At 42.2% G+C, this 20,178-nt stretch overlaps 1 pseudogene; it reads left to right on the top strand.

The window, feature by feature from the left end:
* Positions 1-241: 241 nt before the first annotated feature.
* Positions 242-3,014, top strand: LOC149220420 (uncharacterized; annotated as a pseudogene).
* The last annotated feature ends 17,164 nt before the right edge of the window (positions 3,015-20,178 follow it).

Raw genomic sequence — 20,178 nt, 5'->3', positions numbered from 1 at the left:
CAACCTCAGTTTTGGGCAAAACTTGGGGCCCACTATTTTTACTTATTGATGAATATATGTTTTTTTGACGTTGATTTTTTATTTCCTTGTATTGATTTTTAGATGATCAATTTAGATGGTTGTCAAGATTGTTAAAGGCTGTTAATTTTTCTTCTTGAAAAATAAAAAACTAAAGCCTTATACATAAGCGAATGCATGGTGGCAATGAAAAAGACAGACAAATACATGGTGGCAATGAAAAAGACAGACAAATACATGGTGGCAATGAAAGGCAGAAGAGCTACTGTCATCTGCGTACAAACCCGTGTAAAACCTTCAAAAATACTTGCAAGACAGAACAGCTTCATGCCCACTCAGCTTTTGGAATGAGGTTCAAGATAATGCCAACAGTGCCCTAATCATTCTATAGTGCCCACGAAGGGTAGGTCTGGGTCCAATTTTAAGAGCCACAGGGTTGTTTTCCTCCATGTTCTGCATCGTGCGGCCATCGGCATGGGCAGGAGAGTCTTGATACTTTCTTGTATCGAGAAGAGAACCAAAATCACATTTGGGTTATCACATTTTGCACTAAACACTTCACGTTTCCACTCCAATTCCACTGTTTTGAATCCCTGCAACGATGTCAACTACTGCAACAACGGAAACCGCTCTACAAATCGAGGAAGAGGAGAAGGACGAGCTTGTGGGAGGCAAATGTGCGTTTCTTGTCGTTCTTCTTTTTCCATGTCTGGTACTCATAATCATTGTCCTTATCATTGTTTCCGCAGTGCTGTTGGCCAAGCTAAACATTTTCTGTCGACCTCCGTTGCACAAAATTGCAAAAATATTCGGCCGGAGAAAATGTGGGTTTGGAGTTTAAGGTCCGAATTTTGGTTGCCGAATAGAAATTGGGCTTCAAGGGCCCGGTCCCTTGAAAAAAAATCTTTGCCAGAGAAGAGCGAGAGTGAAGAAGAAGAAGACGACGACGACGACGACGAAAGCTGTGATCCAATTATTGAGAAGAATGAAGGTAACAATCTGGTAATGTATCAGCATTCTGGTCAGGCTGTCGTTGATTTAATAGAAGTTGAGAGAGTGTATAAAGTAGTGGAGGAGCTCTTTGCATCGGATCGGAACATGGAAGCAGTTCTTGACCAATGTGATGTGAAGCTTTCTCATTCATTAGTTTATCATGTATTGATCAGGTTCTCTCATGCGAGGAAACCAGCCTTCAGATTCTTCAATTGGGCAGGGCAGCAGGTGGGTTTTTCACACAATTCGCTGACTTGTAATACAATGATGAGTATCTTGGCCAGAACGAAGCAGTTCGTGACAATGTTTGAACTTTTGAACGAGATGGGCAAGATGGGATCTGTTCTGACAATTGAGACCTTCGAGATCGCCATCAAGGCCTTTGCAGCTGCCAGGGAGATGAAGAAGGCGGTGCAGATGTTTGATCTGATGGAAAGATATCATTTCGATGCCAATCTCAATGCTTTTAACTTTCTATTGGATGCTTTGGGCCGGGTAAAACTAGCAAAGGAAGCCCAAATGTTGTTTGAAAGAATGAGGGGAAGATTTCGTCCCAATGCAAATACTTATACCATACTTATATCAGGATGGTGCGAGGCAAAGAATCTGATAGAGGCAGGCAAACTCTGGAATGAGATGGTTGATAAAGGATTCAAACCTGATCTTGTCACCCACAACATTATGTTGGGGGGTCTCTTTAAGGGTTGAAAGAAGGAGGAGGCTCTAAAGCTCTTCTAATTAATGAAAACCAATGGTCCTTATCCTAATTCTAAAAGCTACACTATTTTTATTCGTGCCCTTTCCAAATTACAGAGGATGGAGGAAGCCTCAAAATTCTTTGCTGAAATGCAGGAACATGGCTCCCCACTTGATGCTGCTGTTTACACCTGCTTGATCACTGGCTATGGCAACAAGAAGAAGTTGGATAAGGCTTATGGGTTGTTACAGGAAATGAAGGAGAAAGGGATTCGTCATGACTGCAGGACTTACAATGCTCTTATCAAAGTGATGATGGTTCTACATAAACCAGATGAAGCCACTAAACTTTTTGAGGAAATGAGCCAATGTGGGTTTCAACCTACCATTCACACCTACAACATGATGATGAAATTGTATTTCCGTGCAAGGAATCCTGAGATGGGTTTTGCTATATGGGATCAAATGACTCGGAACGGTTGCTGTCCTGATGTTAATTCTTACACTGTGTTCATTGGAGGGCTGATCAGGGAAGGCAGATCTGAGGAGGCTTGTGCCTATATAGAAAGCATGATTGACAAAGGTATGAAGGCTCCGCGCTTTGATTATGACAAATTCCTCGCTGATTTTTCAAGAGCAGGTAGACCTGATATATTTGAAGAACTTGCAGTGAAGATGAAGCATTCAGGGAAGTTGGATATATCAGACGTGTTCCTTAGGCGCTCACAGAAGATGAAAAAAAGGTTCAAAATAAGACGGGTTTTGAGTAAATGATTCGGTCTGACCCATGCCACCAGCTCTTCGATATTCGGGGCCTCGTACATGTCTTGTATTTTGAGCTATATCGTCCCATTCACGCTAGATATTGTGAAAGTCTGGACACTAAGGGAAATCCATTTTGCTAGATTTTACAAGTCAGTGCTTTGTTTAGGGAGAAATTTGAAGGTTAACTGGGTCTAATGCCCATGGGAATGGAATTTCAGGTTTCAGTGTACTTTTCAGGAGTAGATTCATGAAATCCAATCAGTTTTAGAATATATCGTAAAAAATCAACTTTATATGCAGACAGGCTGCATCATTAGCCAGCATTGCTATATGTAAATAGCTCTCCTTAAAATCACAACAGAGGCAAGCTTTTGATGCAAACCCAAATGGGCAGATTCGATCTACTGTTAACCTTCAATGTAATTTTCTCGTATGTAGCATGATTTTTGGATGCAGTGAATCAATATTCGCAGAACTTTCTTCTGTTTTGAAACTTTTTATATATTTTGGTGCAATACGATAATGAATTATAGTTTTTGATTTTTCTAGCATCGCTACCTTATTTTTTCAACTTTCCTTAGCTCTCTAGCATTGGTTGTGCAAAACAAAATGTTTGTCTATTTGCTGTTCGTTGCACCTGAAAGAGTAGGGCAACTTCATCTATGGAAAGACATGGAGGAAATTTAGTTGTTGCTGAATCGGGTTGGTATCATCGAAGCAATGGGTGTGACTAAGAGGGTTTGTTTTTGATTGGGGAAGATGACGGATGTGGATCATTGGAGACAGAAGGTATATGGTTGATGAGTTTTATAGAGGGTTATTGGCCATAGAAAGGAGATTAAGATTTGCTGGTTTTGAAGATGGAGAAGTGAGTTTGATGCTATTCGGACTGAAGAATATGACCCAATGAAGATGTTCCTGGAAACTATATCAACATAAGGAGCACCAGTGAAGTTAGAGGAATCAGAATTTCCAGGTAGTTTGAGCTCAGATGCATTGATAGATGGGTTCAGACAGGTCCTGTTCAGAAAATTTTATAATTTAGGAAAAAAGCTCTTGTTACTGCAGGTATACAGAGCAGTTCAGATAACTGCAAATTAGAATGAATGTAATGTCCCTTCCAAGCATGAGAATAATGAGTATGTGGTAAGTGATTTACCATTTGATTATATTGGATTTATCATAAAACAATAATAATATAATAATAAAACTTGCATCTATTAGGGCAATGAACCAATGAGGAGGGAATTAGGGAGTCATAAATTATTATTAATTTATTGGTTGGCAAGGGTCATTACCGAATGCTTTCTTCTTCCTTTTGTTTTCTGTGACTACGCTATTTTCTCAAGCTTATTATGGGTGGACATGTAGTCTTCATTGAAGGCTCAGGGAAGGAATTTGTTCCACGTTTGGGAAAATCATTCACATTTTGATGGTTGAGTTGTGGTTGGGTATGTTGGTGCTCAGAATGCATTGTGCCAATATGCTGCCATAGTTTCACTGCCATGGTGTAGAAGCCATGATGGAGTTTATGGGTAATGACTAAGTAATATCTGAGATTCCCTGATTTGAGCAATATAAATTCCTTGGCCAGTCTGTACCGGAGAATTGGAAAGAAAGGGGATAGCCTAAATGGTTATTTAGTAGAGAAGGGGATCCTATCTAACTAGACCCGACCCCCAACCTCTGACATGTGAAAATTTGGAAGACCCAAATTTCTACTGCAACAACTGATTAAGTATCTTCTATTTGTTAAATTACTGAACAAATTATTTACCGCATCCTACAACAAATACTGAAACTAATACACTGCAGCGTTCACCAATTAAATAAAACGTGGAAACAAGAAACTAAGCAAGAAAGAAATACACAACACATGACACCATTATTTTTGGACAAATGTCCCCGGAAAAACCCAATGCGAGAAAACCGGTGCGGCAACTGAGGTTTTGTATTATTAAGTAGTAGTTTTATGAATACAATCTTTGGATGCCTTATTGGCTATCCAATACAGAGAATTTGACTGGCAGAAGATTAGTGAGAAAATCATTGGCGATCTGACACTGATCTAGGCCCCGGATGGCTGGCCCCACGCTGGCTCTGCGCAGTTACTACTTCAACCTCTCTGGGGATCTGTGTCGCCTCTTCCCGGATCTCCAGCTGTCTGGAGCTTCGTTCCTCTGTCTCTCTGGTCTCACACCTTGCCTTTTGGCTCAGGTACTCGACTTCTCAGCTGAATTTCAGACTCTCTTTGAAGCTCTGCATTGCCTTTGCGTGAGCTTACGCTAGCTAGTGTGGCCTTTGCGTAAACTTACGCTACCCAGCGTGGCCTCTGCGTGAGCCTATGCTGCTTAGCGTGGCCTCTGCGCTGCCTCTTCTAGATCTCTCTTTGCCTCCTTTGCGATGTATTCCTGGATCAGGAAACTCTCCAACTGGAACTATCCCTGCCCTCACTGCAAGAAATCACTTCGATCTTCTCTCTAGCAACTGTTGCGCTGCCCTCTCTGAGAAATTCGATCTCTTGATCTCTCTCTGATGTATTTTACAAATGCCCATCAAAGTCCTTATAATCCTCCAGTTGAGTAATCAATGACCTAGATTAGATTTTAACCAATGGCTCGAATCATTTGGACTTGATCTCCGTCTTCTTCTAGAAGTTTCACCCTCAGTTTGATTAATACCCTTTAATTATTTTAATTTCCTAAGTTTAGACTTAGGCACCTATTAAAAATAATTAATTATTTTAATAAAATTGTCTCCGGGTGGGATTTCCCTAAACGATTTCTGAGTATTGTGGAATAAATGTGTCCTAGCCTCCCTGCAAATTTTGAGGCTTAGAGCACATTCGATGCTACTAGAAATCAACACTCCTTCTTAGCGAGGAATGTGCTCTAGTAATGCAACCTGCTGAAGCATCACCCAGACTCTGTAACATCTCCCTCTGCGCTGCTGATGTCTGACATCACTACCCATCAACTACTGCGCAAATGCTGCATCTATATTGTTGCTGACCCTGCCACTGCCAACACTGCATCTGTACTGCAACCCTCATAAGTTCTGCATCTGTGCTGCTGCTGGCACTTGCCACTACCAACACTGCATTTGCACTGCAACCTTCTCCAATTGCTACTGCTACTACATCAACAATGGAAAAGCATCCAAAATTACTGAACAGGTGTTCAACATGATGCATCTGTTGTTGGAGTTTTGACTGTTGCTAGTCTCTACGCTGACCCTCTAAAGCCTTTGCGTTATTGCTGACTCTGCACTGTTGCCAACTCTGCTCTGCGCTGCTCAGTCTCTGGCGCTCCTAGCCACTGCAACTGTCACTCTGACACTCCTATGCATCAACTGATCCTGATCCATCATGTTACTTCTGATATGGGCTCCCTTAGCATGGTATTGATCTAAGAGGTGGACTCCTCAAGGATCTTGCTCATCTGTAGTTCTTTCGAACTATAGTACTAGATCACCCCACCTCTCCCCTGGAGGTATCTAGGCAATCATGGCAAACTCCTCCTCCTCGACCTTTTCGGATGCAACCTTCGGATCATGCTTCTCGTCTTTGTCCTTCTTCTTAAGAGGACACTGTGTAACGTAGTGACCAAATTCACCACACCGGAAGCACTTGATCTTTGAGACGTCCTTCTTTCGCCTCCGCTGCCCCTTGGATGCAAGGGGTGCATTTTCTTCCTCCTTGGGCTTCGTCCCACTGCTGCTATTGCTATCAAGTTTGCACTTGACTAAGTCTCTCCTCATCTCTTCCTGCTGAAGAGCGGCCCACATTCCTTCCTAATCCGACAATCTCTCTCTGCCCAGGATACTCTGGACAAACACTTGCCATTCTTCTGAGACTGAATTTAGGGCTAGCCTAACCATCTCGGTAGCCTGAGGTGTTGACCCCACAGCTGCCAACGAGTCTCGGATTTCTTGAAGCTTCGTTAGGAATGGATCAATGCGTTCCCCCTTTTGCATCTTGTGTGGATCTCATCTTCTGCTCCAAGTACATCTTCTGCTGTTCGAAAAATCCTTCGTATAGTGTAGCCAATGCTTCCCACATCTGTCGGGTAGTATCCTTGCCGGCAATGTGACACACTACGTGATCTCTCACTTCGTCGAGGATCAATCACTTGGCCTTTGCCATCTCACCTTTGTACTTCTTGAGCGAATCTGGATCCGCAGGTACAACTACCACACTGTCGACATAGGCTTTGAGATCATGCTCATCCAAAGGGCAGGACATCCTAGCCTAGGAATTCTCTGAAGAGAAATTGAATTCCTTGGCTAGGAATTCTCTGAGGAAGAAATTCCCTCAACAATGTCTCCTTCTTTCTTCTGACGTTTTTCTGCTCCAACAATTGTTGCAGAAAACTATGTCTCACCAGAAAACTGCTCTGCGCTACTCCCTCTGACACTGGCAAACTTCGATCTAGAAATCTTTCTCTCTGTCGACTCACTCAAAGAGAGATTTCCCACGAAAATTTTGCCCTCCTGGCTTGGACTGCGCAATCCCTCCGGGGATTCAATTTGCTGCCCATGCAACACTTCAACTTCTCTCCTTCTCTTCCGCACTAGGCTCTTCCGACTCTGCTCTCTCGCTTCACCTGCACTCCGATACCATGTGAAAATTTGGAAGACCCAAATTTCTATTGCAACAACTGATTAAGTATCTTCTATTTGTTAAATTACTGAACAAATTATTTACTACATCCTATAACAAATACGAAAACTAATACACTGTAGCCTTCACCAATTAAATTAAACGTGGAAACAAGACACTGAGAAAGAAAGAGATACACAACACATGACACTGTTATTTTTGGACAAATGTCCCCGGAAAAACCTAATGCGGGAAAACTGGTGCAACCACTGAGGGTTTGTATTATTAAGCAGTAGTTTTTTGAATACAATCTTTGAATGCCTTTCTAGCTATCCAATACAGAGAATTTGACTGCAGAAGATTAGTGAGAAATACTTCACACTATCATTGGCGATCCGACATTGATCTAGGCCCTGGATGGCTGGCCCCATGCTGGCTCTGCGCAGCTACTGCGTCAGCCCATGCAGTTCTGCATCAACCTCTCTGGGGATCTGTCACCTCTTCCCTTATCTCCTACTGTCTGGAGCTTTGTTCCTTTGTCTCTTCTGTCTCACACCCGGCTTTTGGCTTAGGAACTCGACTTCCCAATTGAATTTCAGACTCTCTTTGAAGCTCTGCGTTGCCTCTGCATGAGCTGACGCTGCCCAGCGTGGTCTTTGCGCTGTCTCTTCTAGATCTTTATCTGCCTCCTCTGCGATGTATTCTTGGATCATGAAACTCTCCAACTAGAACTATCCCTGCCCCTCACTGCAAGAAATCACTTCGATCTTCTCTCTAGAAACTACTGCGCTGCCCTCTTTGAGAAATTCGATCTCTTGATCTCTCTCCGATGTGTTTTCCAAATGCCTATCGAAGTCCTTATAGTCTTCCAGTTGAGTATTCAACGACCCATATTAGATTCTAATCAATGGCTCAGATCATTTGGACTCGATCTCTGTCTTCTTCTAGAAGTTTCACCCTCAGTTTGATTAATACCCTTTAATTATTTTAATTTCCTAAGTTTACACTGAGGCACCCATTAAAAATAATTAATTATTTTAATAAAACTGTCTCTGTGGGGAATTTTCCAAAACGATTTTTGGGTATTGTGGAATACATGTGTCCTAGCCTCCTTGCAAATTTTGAGGCTTAGATCACATCAGATGCTACCAGAAATCAACACGACATAGGTGGGGTCTGCTTGGATCTTGCTGTCGCTATAATGTAGAGGGTTGAGTGTGTCTGTTAATTTTTGGTATGTTCTATGCTTAAGGGCATTTTACTTCAATTTTCTTGTTAGCCCAATATCAATGTCCAGTTTAGCAATCACATTAGCATGATAGTAAAATGCAGATAGAACATAAACATAAATAGTAGAAGACAAGCCAAGACAAGAGGACACAAGATGTGGCACCAGCCAGGGACAAACCCCAATGTGGGGAAACCCTTGATCAATTCTTCTTATATTCTTCAATAGTTCAACAGAGAGAGATAGTACAAATATACAAAACTGATATTTTATGACAGCAACAGTAAAGTCTTGACCAGAGAAGTCAATGCTGGTCAAACAGGACAAAATCTTCCTTTGAAGATCATTCATATGGCACCAACAGGATGTTCATTAAACTGAGCCAAACATGGTCAAACCTTGACCCAATACATCTCCCAGAACTCTGATGTCTTCTTGCTGCACTAGCTGTCACTACTTCATGAGATAGGACATCAACCTTCAGTCCTCATTCTCCACACAGTCAATAAAGCAGGCCTTCTAAGGCTGTGGTGTACCAAGGAGAGACTCCACCACTACCACGCTGTCCAAGTCTGGTTTGGCAACCCTTAGAACAACCTTTGCTGCTGGCTATGGCCTGCGGCCTAGCCCAACAGCAAGTTAGGCCTACGATCCTTCATCAACCAGTGTCCAAACACCATCAACGCAACAATATTTTATCCTACAAGAACTTGACTTTGCTGTCAGCACTTTCTAGCACCCAACTGTATACATACGCTGATCTGTTCTGAGCTTATAGGGCAGATCTGTTCAACGCATTCCTTTACCTTATGACTGTGGCTTCCCAGCCTTGCAAACAGTCCTTAAAACATGCTTAGAACAACTTCTATCACTGCACTGTCACCTACAACAACCCAAATTCTTTCACGCTGTCAACAAGCTTCATCTAGCTGCGTTAGGGCTCCTCCTCTAGATGTGTATTAGGGCTCCTTAGATCTGTGGCTAGGTCTTCTTTTGCTATCTCTCCTTAGCTGCGTCTTTAGGCCTCTATTGACTGCAACTTTAGGCTTTCATTGATTGCGGATTAGGGCCTTCATTGACTGCGTTTTAGGGCTCCTGTCACTGCAGCCAGACCTACCTTCAACTGTGGCTAGATCTCTTTTGAAGATTGCAGCTAGGGCTCTCCTTCAACTGCGGCTAGATCTCTTCTGAAGGCTGCAGCTAGGGCTCTCCTTCAACTGCGGATAGGGCACCTTTGATAATTGTGTCTAGGGCTCTCTTAGATGACCCTTTCCACTACGTCTTCCTTGAGAGAAGACAAACCCAAACGACTGGAGAGAGAAATCATGAGAGATGATGCTCCTCAAATGACTTGAGGTCTCCTCTATTTAAATGCAACGTTGAGGTTGAGTTAGGGGTAATTTGCTTGTTGGCCGACCTTGACAAATTGTCAATAATATAAATAAATTCATATCTCCATAAATACATGTCGGAATCGGATGATCTTTAGATCAATCCTACACCTCTCGGAGAGAGGAATCCAAGAAAAATATCAGTTGCCATAAATAAGGTGACCCATATGGAGTTTGGCCCTAGTTGCCAATTTTAACACTCCCTCTCAACTAGGGAGAACTCCATTTGCTAATCCATCTGTCAGTCGGTACTATCTCTGCCATCAATGCATTGCTCTGCACTACTCTGCTTTGCTGAACTATGAAGAAGAAGAAGTGATCGAGAATGTATCATACCATTCTCTACTGACCCGAAGTCAGTCCCATATAAAGAGAGTGTCTCATACCACTCTTACTGACCTGAAGTTAGTTCCAATTGATCCTAGATCAATATACGTCATCCTAGCATAGGGAGTACGGTTGTACTCGATGCGTCCATCGGTAGTACTATGGTCCCTATCCTCATTTCCCTACTCATTGGTAAGATGAGAGGTACTTCCCATGAGTCCTAGACTGCATGGGTAGGATGTTTCAGCAGGAGAAGGATGAACCACTCATCCTGCCTACATGTCGTCATGGGGTATCCCAGGGGAAGGCTGAACCACTCACCTTGTACACAACAATTCACTAGGGGAAGGTTGGACCACTCACACTATGCTTGTGTCTTAGCAAGAGAAGGATGAACCACTCATCCTGCCTACATAGCAAACCACTAGGGGAAGGCTGAACCACTCACCTTATGGTTGCTCATTGCTCTAAGAAGTACCCCATGCCCCCTGGAGCTCCCAGAGCTCAATATCCATATCATACAGGACCCTCATAAGAGTGTCTCTCCACGACTCCTAGTCATTCTCGAAAAGTCAAGAATTTGACCTTTCCCAGGGGCTTCGTTAGAATATCAACGACCTACTCATCAATCCCAATGTGATGGAGCCTTATTACTCTTTGTTGTACCATATCCTGGATAAAGTGGTACCTGATGTCTATATGCTTGAAGTGATCATGAAACACGGGATTCTCTGATAATCAGATTCATCTTTGGTTATCGCAGAGGATCACGGTGGTATCCAGCACATGTTTGAACAGCTCATTGAAGAGCTTCCTCAATGAGACAGCTTCACAAGAGGCCATACTCGTAGCTATGTATTCGACCTCAACAGTGCTCAAAGCAACCAACTTCTGCTTCCTGCTCATCCAGGATATCGAAGCAGTACTTAAAGAGAAACAACACCCAGAAGTGCTCTTGCGATCCACCATACTACCTGCCCAATCAACATCAGAATAACCATGCAACCTCACATCTCCGGCAATGTATCTTAGTCCATGAGTGATTGTGCCCCGAAGATATCTTAGAAGATTCTTGGCACCAATCCAATGTGAGTGATGAGGCTCAACCATATATTGGCTCAACGTGTTCACTGCAAAACATATATCCAGACGGGAGTTCACCAAGAACATCAGTGCTCCTATGAGTTGACGATACTTAGAAGCATTTCCCAATTCAGGTCCGGCAGCACTACCGCAAAACTTCTTAAAGTTAAGCTCCATTGGGTAGTCACAGGCTTGCAGTCCACCATCTCAAATCTTTCCAATATCTTCACAACATATTTTCCTTGAGATAGGAAAATTTCTCCTGGCTTTTGCCAGACCTCCAACCCTAGGAAGTAGTGCATCAGTCCTAGGTCCTTCATCTCAAATTTGGAATCCAACTCCCTCTTACGTTTGTGAATGAGAGGGTCTGCACCTGTCAGAAAGAGGTCATCCATATAAAGCACCAGTATGAGAGGTCTATCATCTTCAACCTTAAAGTAAAGGTTCGGATCGACTTCACTCCTAGTGAATCCCAACTTCATCAGATAGCTATCGATCCTCTCATACCAAGTCGGGGTGCTTGCTTCAAATCATAGAGAGCTTTCTTCAACCTGTATATATGAGATTCCTGGTCATGAACCTCAAACCCCTCGGGTTGTTCCACATCTGTGGTCTTGCTATTACTTGAGGGGAATGGTCCCCTTGTAAGCTTTCCCTTGGTACATCCCGGACATATACCTTCATGCTCTTCTTTGAACTCGGGCATCCCTGTCACCATCTGTCTCACATCGAGAAGAGCCTTATAATGAAGATGGCCAAATTCGATGCCATAGTTCAGATTGTAGAGATGTGTCGCAAGACATGGCCCCCAATGGACTTCCTGCAACTTGATACAAAGTGCCAACCCTGAACCCAAGAGTAAAAGCATCTTTAAAATCCTTTTCCAAACACATACCTTTCCATCGATGAATGCCACCTTGTAACCAGGTTCTTCTTGTACATATATAACTTCTTGTAAATGAATCATGTTACCCTGATTCAATTGAAGGGTAACATTCCCTACACCCTTTATGGGATAGGTGGCATTGTCTCCAAGAATAATCTCCAACTTTGTTTCCTTCTCTATCAAATTAGAGAGAGCTTCCTTGTATCCGGTGAAATGCCTTGAAGCACCACTATCAATAAGCCAATTTCCCAAAGTGTCCGGAGGAGAGGTGGTGGAGAGGGCCGATATAAGATAATACTCCTTTTGCTTATTGTTAACAACATTTGATTCTTCATACCTGGAGTTCCTTGCTTTCTTGGAGGGTCGATTATTTCCTTGATGTCCTGCATTCCTTTTTCCTTTGCCATTGTACCTGTCATTCCTTCGATCATTGTTGTTGAAGTTGCCCCTGGAATGATTGTGATCATCATCATGTGATGTGTCCCTTCTATTTGGACACTCCCTCGCATAGTGGCCAAACTTATTGCAAACAAAGCACCTGCCCTTCCTTCCACCCTTAGATCGGGATTTCCATTGAAGTGACCTTTAGACCCTGCATTATTTCTCCTTTTGGCATGAGCGGAGAAAGCAGTGGGGTTGCCTCTATTAGAAGGCATTTCTTGCTCCACCATTCTTGTTTCTTCTTGAATGCATCTTGACATCAATTCTTCAAATCCCGAAATTCGATCATTATTGAGAATAGTGGTTCTAAATATATACCACTCGGGTGGGAGCCCTCCAAGAGTAGTGATAGTAAGTTCCCTGTCAGGAATGACTTCTCCAATTGATAGAAGATCATTCTTGATCTCAGTGATCCTTAAGAAGTAGGATTGAATATCCTCGTCCTTGCCCTTCTTAATATCCTTCAACTTATTTTTGAGGAACAAAATTTGATTTGCATCACTAACCTTGAACATGCTTACCAATCTGTCGTAGATCTCCTTGGAGGTGTTTAGATCGGAGATGTAAGCCACCAGACGCTTGTCAATGGAATCTCTGATAATCTTCTTCGCTTTGACTTCAGCCTTGTTGTACTTGTTCTTTGTAATAGCTGATGCATTTGATGGAGGCTCAGGGATTTTACCTTCACATAATCCAACACTTCTTGTTCTTCTAATGTTAGATCAAGAGACATCTTCCATCCGTGATAGTCAAACTTTTCATGGAGCTTGTCTTCAGCTGGGAAGTGGGATGAGGAACCCATTGAGCCTTTTGTCCTTTCCAACTCTCTTCAGTGATTGCTCTTTCACTCTTGCTTGGGCTTTGTCTTCACCTCAACTCTGATACCATGTTAATTTTTGGTATGTTCTATGCTTAAGGGAAATTTACTTCAATTTTCTTGTTAGCCCAATATCAATGTCCAATTTAGCAATCACAATAGCATGATAGTAAAATGCAGATAGAACATAAACATAGACATGAGAAGACAAGCCAAGACAAGAGGACACAAGAAGTGGCACCAACTAGGGACAAACCTTGATCAATTCTTCTTATATTCTTCAATAGTTCAGCAGAGAGAGAGATAGTACAAATATACAAAACTGATATTTTATGACAGCAGCAGTAAAGTCTTGATCAGAGAAATCAGTGATGGTCAAACAGGACAAAATTTTCCTCTGAATATTATTCATCTGTCACCAACAGGGTGTTCATTAAATTGAGCCAAACATGGTCAAACCTTGACCCAAAAATCTCCCAGATCTCTGATGTCTTCTTGTTGCACTAGTTGTCACTGCTTCATGAGATAGGACATCAACATTCAGTCCTCATTCTCCACACAGTCAATAAAGCAGGCCTTCTAAGGCTGCGGTGTGCCAAGGAGAGACTCCACCATTGCCATGCTGTCCAAGTCTGGTTTTGCAACCCTTAGAACAACCTTTGTTGCTTGCTATGGCCTGCGGCCTAACCTAGCTGCAAGTTAGGCCTATGATCCTAAATCAACCAGCGTCCAAACACCATCAACGCAGCAACATTTTATCCTACAAGAACTTGACTTTGCTGTCAGCACTTTCGAGCACACTACTGTATACATATGCTGATCTGTTATGAGCTTATAGGGCAGATCTGTTCAACACATTCCTTTACCTTATGACTGTGGCTTCCTAGACTTGCAAACAGTCCTTAAAGCATGCCTAGAACAACTTCTATTACTGCATTGTCACCTACAACAACCTGAATTCTTTCACGCTGTCAACAGGGTTCATCTAGCTGCGTTAGGGCTCCCTTTGCTATGGCTAGGGCTCCTCCTCTCGTTGCATATTAGGGATCCTTAGATCTGCGGCTAGGTCTTCTTTTGCTGTCTCTTCTTAGCCACATCTTTAGGCCTCTATTGACTGCGGCTTTAAGCCTTCATTGACTGTGGATTAGGGCCTTCATTGACTGCAGATTAGGGCTCCTTTGACTGCGGCCAGACCTACCTTCAACTGTGGCTAGATCTCTTCTCAAGACTGCTGCTAGGGCTCTCCTTCAACTTCGGCTAGATCTCTTCTCAAGGCTGCAGCTAGGGCTCTCCTTCAACTGCGGCTAGGGCACCTTTGATGACTGCGTCTAGGGCTCTCTTAGATGACCCTTTCCACTACGTCTTCCTTGAGAGAAGACAAACCCAAACGAGTGGAGAGAGAAATCATGAGAGATGTGCTCCTCAAATGACTTGAGGTCTCCTCTATTTAAATGCAACGTTGAGGTTGAGCTGGGGGTAATTTGCTTGCTGGCTGACCTTGACAAATTGTCAATAATATAAATAAATTCATATCTCCATAAATACATGTCAGAATCGGATGATCTTTAGATCAATCCTACACCTCTCAGAGAGAGGAATCCAAGAAAAATATCAGCTGCCATAAATAAGGTGACCCACATGGAGTTTGGCCCTAGTTTCCAATTTTAACAGTGTCCGACCCCCGACTCCCCGACCTCCTGACTTCCCTGACCTCCCAACTTGCAGGCGCGGAGAGCCAGGTTGGCTTGCGGGAGGTTGGGCCTTTCAAGCCGACCTCCTAACTTCTGACTCGGTTGACCTGCAGAACAAGAAATTAAAATTTAACTTAAATTTTCAGCAGTTCCAACATTTTACATAGCTATTCCTTTTCTAATTGCATGTGTTGTGCAGGGTTGAAGAGGAAGAGGGACTCGTAAGTGGAACTTCTATAGCAATAATGGGATAAAAGGTTAATCATTTGCTTGTGACATGTAGATGTTGGGTTGAATGGGGAAGCCATAGTCAATCAATTCACTCTTGTTTCATTGCTTGGCATGGAGGTATCACCTATATGAGTTGGTGCCTATGGCTAGGAGGAAAGCATTGCCCTAGAGCTATTTTCTCAAGTGTATCCATTAAATCAGAGAAGTAATTTAATTGGTGTTGTTTATGTTGGTGTTTAGAGCTTGTAAAATTAATTAAGCAAGAAAGAAAATGCACATAAGAACAAGAAACTAAATTCACATAAATATACACATGAATTTTACGTGGTAAAACCCTGACAGTGTGTCAAGGAAACCTCCACGAGGCAAGGGATTGGAATTCTTATTATTCAAGGTCAACAATGACTCTCCAACAATACATCAAGCCTCTTGGGCAACATCATTTAATATGAAGACTTCGTTACATAACTTCCTATCATTATACAACTGTTTGAATGGTAAAGCCAGATTTACTGAGATAATTACATTTTTAACAATATTTTAATTGTTGTCATTCTTAACAATCTCTTAATTGTTTTCATTCTTAACAATCTCCACCTAGACAACAATTTTCCTAATCCCTTGCCCATGCCCATTCATCATCTTTTTTGCAAGCCAAGAGAAGCCAAACACCACTACATTTTCTCTACCAATGCTAGTTTTGTGAACATGTCTGCACAATTCTCCCATGTGTGGACCTTCTCGAGAGCTACTTTGTCGCCATCGATGACATGTCTTACAAAATGGTATCTCACATCAATATGTTTAGTCTTGGTGTGATAAGCCAGATTAGTAGCCAAATGAATAACACTCTGATTGTCACACAATACATTCACTTTCTCCTGTGCCCTACCAAGCTCATCAAGTAGACCTTTCAACCAGATTGCCTCTTTACAGCCATCTGGGGCAGCTATATACTCTGCTTTAGTAGTGGACAAAACAACTATTTCCTGAAGCTCTGACATCCAACTAATTGCCTCACCTGCAAGAGTAAAGACATATCTTGTAGTAGATCTTCTCTTGTACAAGTCACCAACATAATCAACATCAACTTATCTGCAGACTGAATCTCAACAACCATTGAAGATGATACAATGGTCACTTGTGCCTCTTAAATACCGAAGCACCCATTTCACTGCTTGCCAATGTTCTTCTCCTGGGTTTGCCATGAACCCACTGACAACTCCAACTGCATGTGAAATGCAGATCTTGTAGATACCATCGCATACATTAAGTTGCCTATTGCTTTAGCACATGGTACATGAGACATATACTTCTTTTCTTCAGCAGTTCTAGGACTCAAACCTGAAGAAAATTGGAAGCTAAAGAAACATTAACAAGTTTCACATTGTTCATACCAAACTTTGCAAGTATTTTCTCCACATACTTTTGGTGTGATAACCAAAGCTTTCCATTTTTCATGTCTTTGTGTATCTCCATTCTTAAGATCTGTTTTGCAGCTCCGAGATCCTTCATATCAAATGTCATAGAAAGCTGAGCCTTTAACCTGTTGATCTCTTCCATGCTTTTGCTTGCAATAAGCATATTACCAACGTACAAAATGAAGATAATGAATATACCATTGAAAACTTTAAAGTACACACAATGATCATATTCACTTCTAGTGAAGTTTTGGCTCATGATGAAGGAATCAAACTTCTTGTACCATTGCCTGGGTGATTGTCTTAGGCCATACAATGATTTCTTGAGCTTGCAAACTAATCTCCTATTGCGACCTTGTACAAAATATTCTAGTTGTTCCATATAGATCTCTTCATCCAAATCTCCATGAAGAAAAGTTGTTTTAACATCTAACTGTTCCAACCAAAGGTCAAGTAATATAGTTAGTGCTAATACAGTACGAATAGAAACAAGTTTTACGACTAGTGAAAAAATATCATGAAAGTCAATACCTTCTACCTGAGAGTACCCTTTTGCTACCGATCTCGCCTGATATCTTGTTGAGAAATCAATACTTATAGGAATTAGGGTTTGATTCCTCTTTCTTGATAATTACTTGTGAATTATGTTGCCTTCTTTTACTTCTTTATTAGTTTATCTTTCATCATGCAATTACCAAATTATGTATATGAAGAAACCCCTTCAAGGGGAAAACCCAGTCCAACTCCTCCATTAGTAGATTCAAATCAATATGAGACAATCCAAGACCCTTTAGACCTAGACAAAGACCTCCTCCAATCACAAAGTCAACCCTTCCTTCTAATAGATGATCCCTGTCAAAGTCTCCAAGTGACAGCTTCCCAGTAGGAGCTACAATCCATAATTTCGCCCCCCAGCTACAATTTTTAAGCCCCCAGTTTTAGAACTTTGGACCTGCAGTAGATTCAGAATTTTGACCCCAACAACTGCCCAGAAACTTTGCATGTGTGAGAGATAGATAACCCAAGAACTCGTTTTAGGTCTTCCCAACTTCTTCCTTCCTTCTCCAGCTACTTCACTCTCTTTTCTGCTTCTCTTTCTTGTAGATCAAACTTGTTGAGTGAGTGTGCCAAATAGGTCGAGCTGCCTCTCTCTATATATAACCTTTCTGCTAGGTCGAATTGCCCTAATGTAGGCTGACTTCATGGGGACAAGGCCAACTTGGTGTGGAGGTGACAAATAACCTTTTTGACTCAAAAATAATTCTTTTTACATGATACAAAAGCCCAAGAAGGGTCTAATAAAAATGACAATGACTCTATTGACTCAATACAAAACCTAGAAGCCTTCAATGGAGGCTTTGACCTAGAAATTGATGACCCAAGCATGAAACCCATGCTTTAATAAGTCATTTTCTTTAATAATAAAATTTCTTTTGACAAGTACAATTATGAAGACCGACACTAGTTACATTCTTCAACACTCCCTCTTAACTAGGGAGGTATTCATAATTACATACATATAAAGGTACATGGAAGATCTCAAAATGATATGAACTATGAAGAGTTCTAGCACACACAATGCTACAGATTAGATACCTGACCAGGGTACTCTAATTGGGTGGGACTAAGGTGAACTCAAGCTTTAGCCTCTCTAGGTACCATCAGGTTTTTAAGCTCTATCACCAACCCAGGGATCTAGGTGTGTATCAAGGTCGGAGCTCCATGACCAATGCCACCCTCCCTACTTCGGGATCTAGACATCAACACATAGGCTGACCAGATGTCCTCCCAAGCATCTTGTTGCCACAAGATGCTTCATCTCTCCCTATCAACTAAATCTGTAACATCAACTAATCCAAGCATGCTTGCAAAATATTCAAACTTCTTATTCAAAAGAGATTTCATCAACACATCAGCTACCTGCTCATATGTTGGAATATATTGTAGCTTCACGACCCATCTTGTACCAAACTCCTAATGTAGTGGTACTTGTTGATATGCTTCGTCTTGGCATGAAATATGGGATATTTAGACATCTTGATGCTGCTTTGATTATCACAATTTATCATTATAGGATCTAGAGGCTTTCCAAACAAATATGATAATGTTGAATTTTCTAAGGCTATCCGTTAGAAAATTAATCTGTATTTTGCTGTTTTATTTCTTCTACTTGTAAATTCTGAACAAGTTATTTAAAACATTTAAATATCGAAATAAACACAATACAGTCACAACATTACAGATCACCAGCTAAAAGAAAACAAACACATAAGTGACATCGTTATTTTTGGAAAAATGTCCCTGAAAACCCCAATGCGGGAAAACCGGCACAACTATTCTGAGGGTTTATTATTATGCAGTATTTCCTTGAGTACAACTGGGTGCCTAACCGGCTCACCCGACAGAGAAAAATACATGGCAACAATACCTCTCTATTCGGAAACAGGTATTTAGAAAACCTGTCCCACGAAACCCTCTCTAGCGTCTTTGAAGCTCTGTGCTGGCCCTTCTGGCATCTGCGTCAGCCTCCTGTTGCCCTGCATCAGCCTCAAACCTCTCTGCGTCAGCCCTCAAAGGCACTGCGTAGCCGCTGGGACCCTCTGCGTCACTCCAGCTGCTCTTTGCGTGGATGACGCAATCCCTCTGGTCTCTGCGCTGTCTCTGCTGGGCTCTGCGTGGCCTGAACTGGCTACTGCCTCTTGCTCTCTGCTTCTGTGCTGGTCTCTTGGCACTGTCTCTGCCTTTCTGCCTAGTACTCACTGCCCCTCACTGCTGATCACTAATTCGACTTTTCTTAGCAACCCCGCTCTAGCAAAACGAATGACTGATCACTCTGGTGTGTTCTCCAATTGACCCTCAAGCCTCCTCTTATACTTTTCTTCTTGGTCCTTCAACGACTGAGATTACATCTCTAATCAACGGCTAAGATTAGATTTGGCTTGATCCATGACTTTTGGAACCTTCTAACCCAGTTTTATATTAATACCCATTAATATTTTATTTTTCCTAAGTTTAGACTTAGGAACTCCATTAAAAATATTAATTATTTTAATATCTCCCAAACCGGGTACAATCTGTCCAAACCATTTCTGGGTCTTGGAGATCTCATGTGCTTTAGCCTCTCCACCAATTTTCATGGCTAGAGCACATCCAATGCTACCCCAAATCAACACTCCCTCTTAGCGAGGACTATGCCTAGTAATACTCCTCACTTAGCATTACTTCGATTATCGACGCTGGTACCTGTGCTGATGCTAGGCCTCCTCGCCCAACATCCTCTGCACTGCTGCATCCTGTACTGTTGCCCATGGCCCTGCCACTGCCACTGCTGCATCCGTACGACAGCTCCCTCTGCATTTGTGCTGCTGCTGGTCCATCCTCCCAGCACTGCATCTGCACTGCAACCCCCTCTCATCATGCTGCATCGTGCTACTGCATACTACTACTGCACTGCAACTCAGTTATTGAGAAGTAAGTAACTGATCCACCCAACTTCTGACATCCTATCAGGCTAGAAACACTCCCGATACTGAAGCTCTCTCTGCCGCTTCCGTCTCTACCGACATTCGCCAGTCCTGCTACTTCTCTCT

Source organism: Pinus tabuliformis, chromosome Q (genome assembly GCF_031772625.1).
Source record: "Pinus tabuliformis cultivar Carrire ecotype Pingquan chromosome Q, CPIR1, whole genome shotgun sequence".
NCBI classification, from domain to species: domain Eukaryota; kingdom Viridiplantae; phylum Streptophyta; class Pinopsida; order Pinales; family Pinaceae; genus Pinus; species Pinus tabuliformis.
The sequence above is the reverse complement of the archived record's forward strand: the minus strand, read 5'-3'. Positions and strand labels throughout refer to the sequence as shown.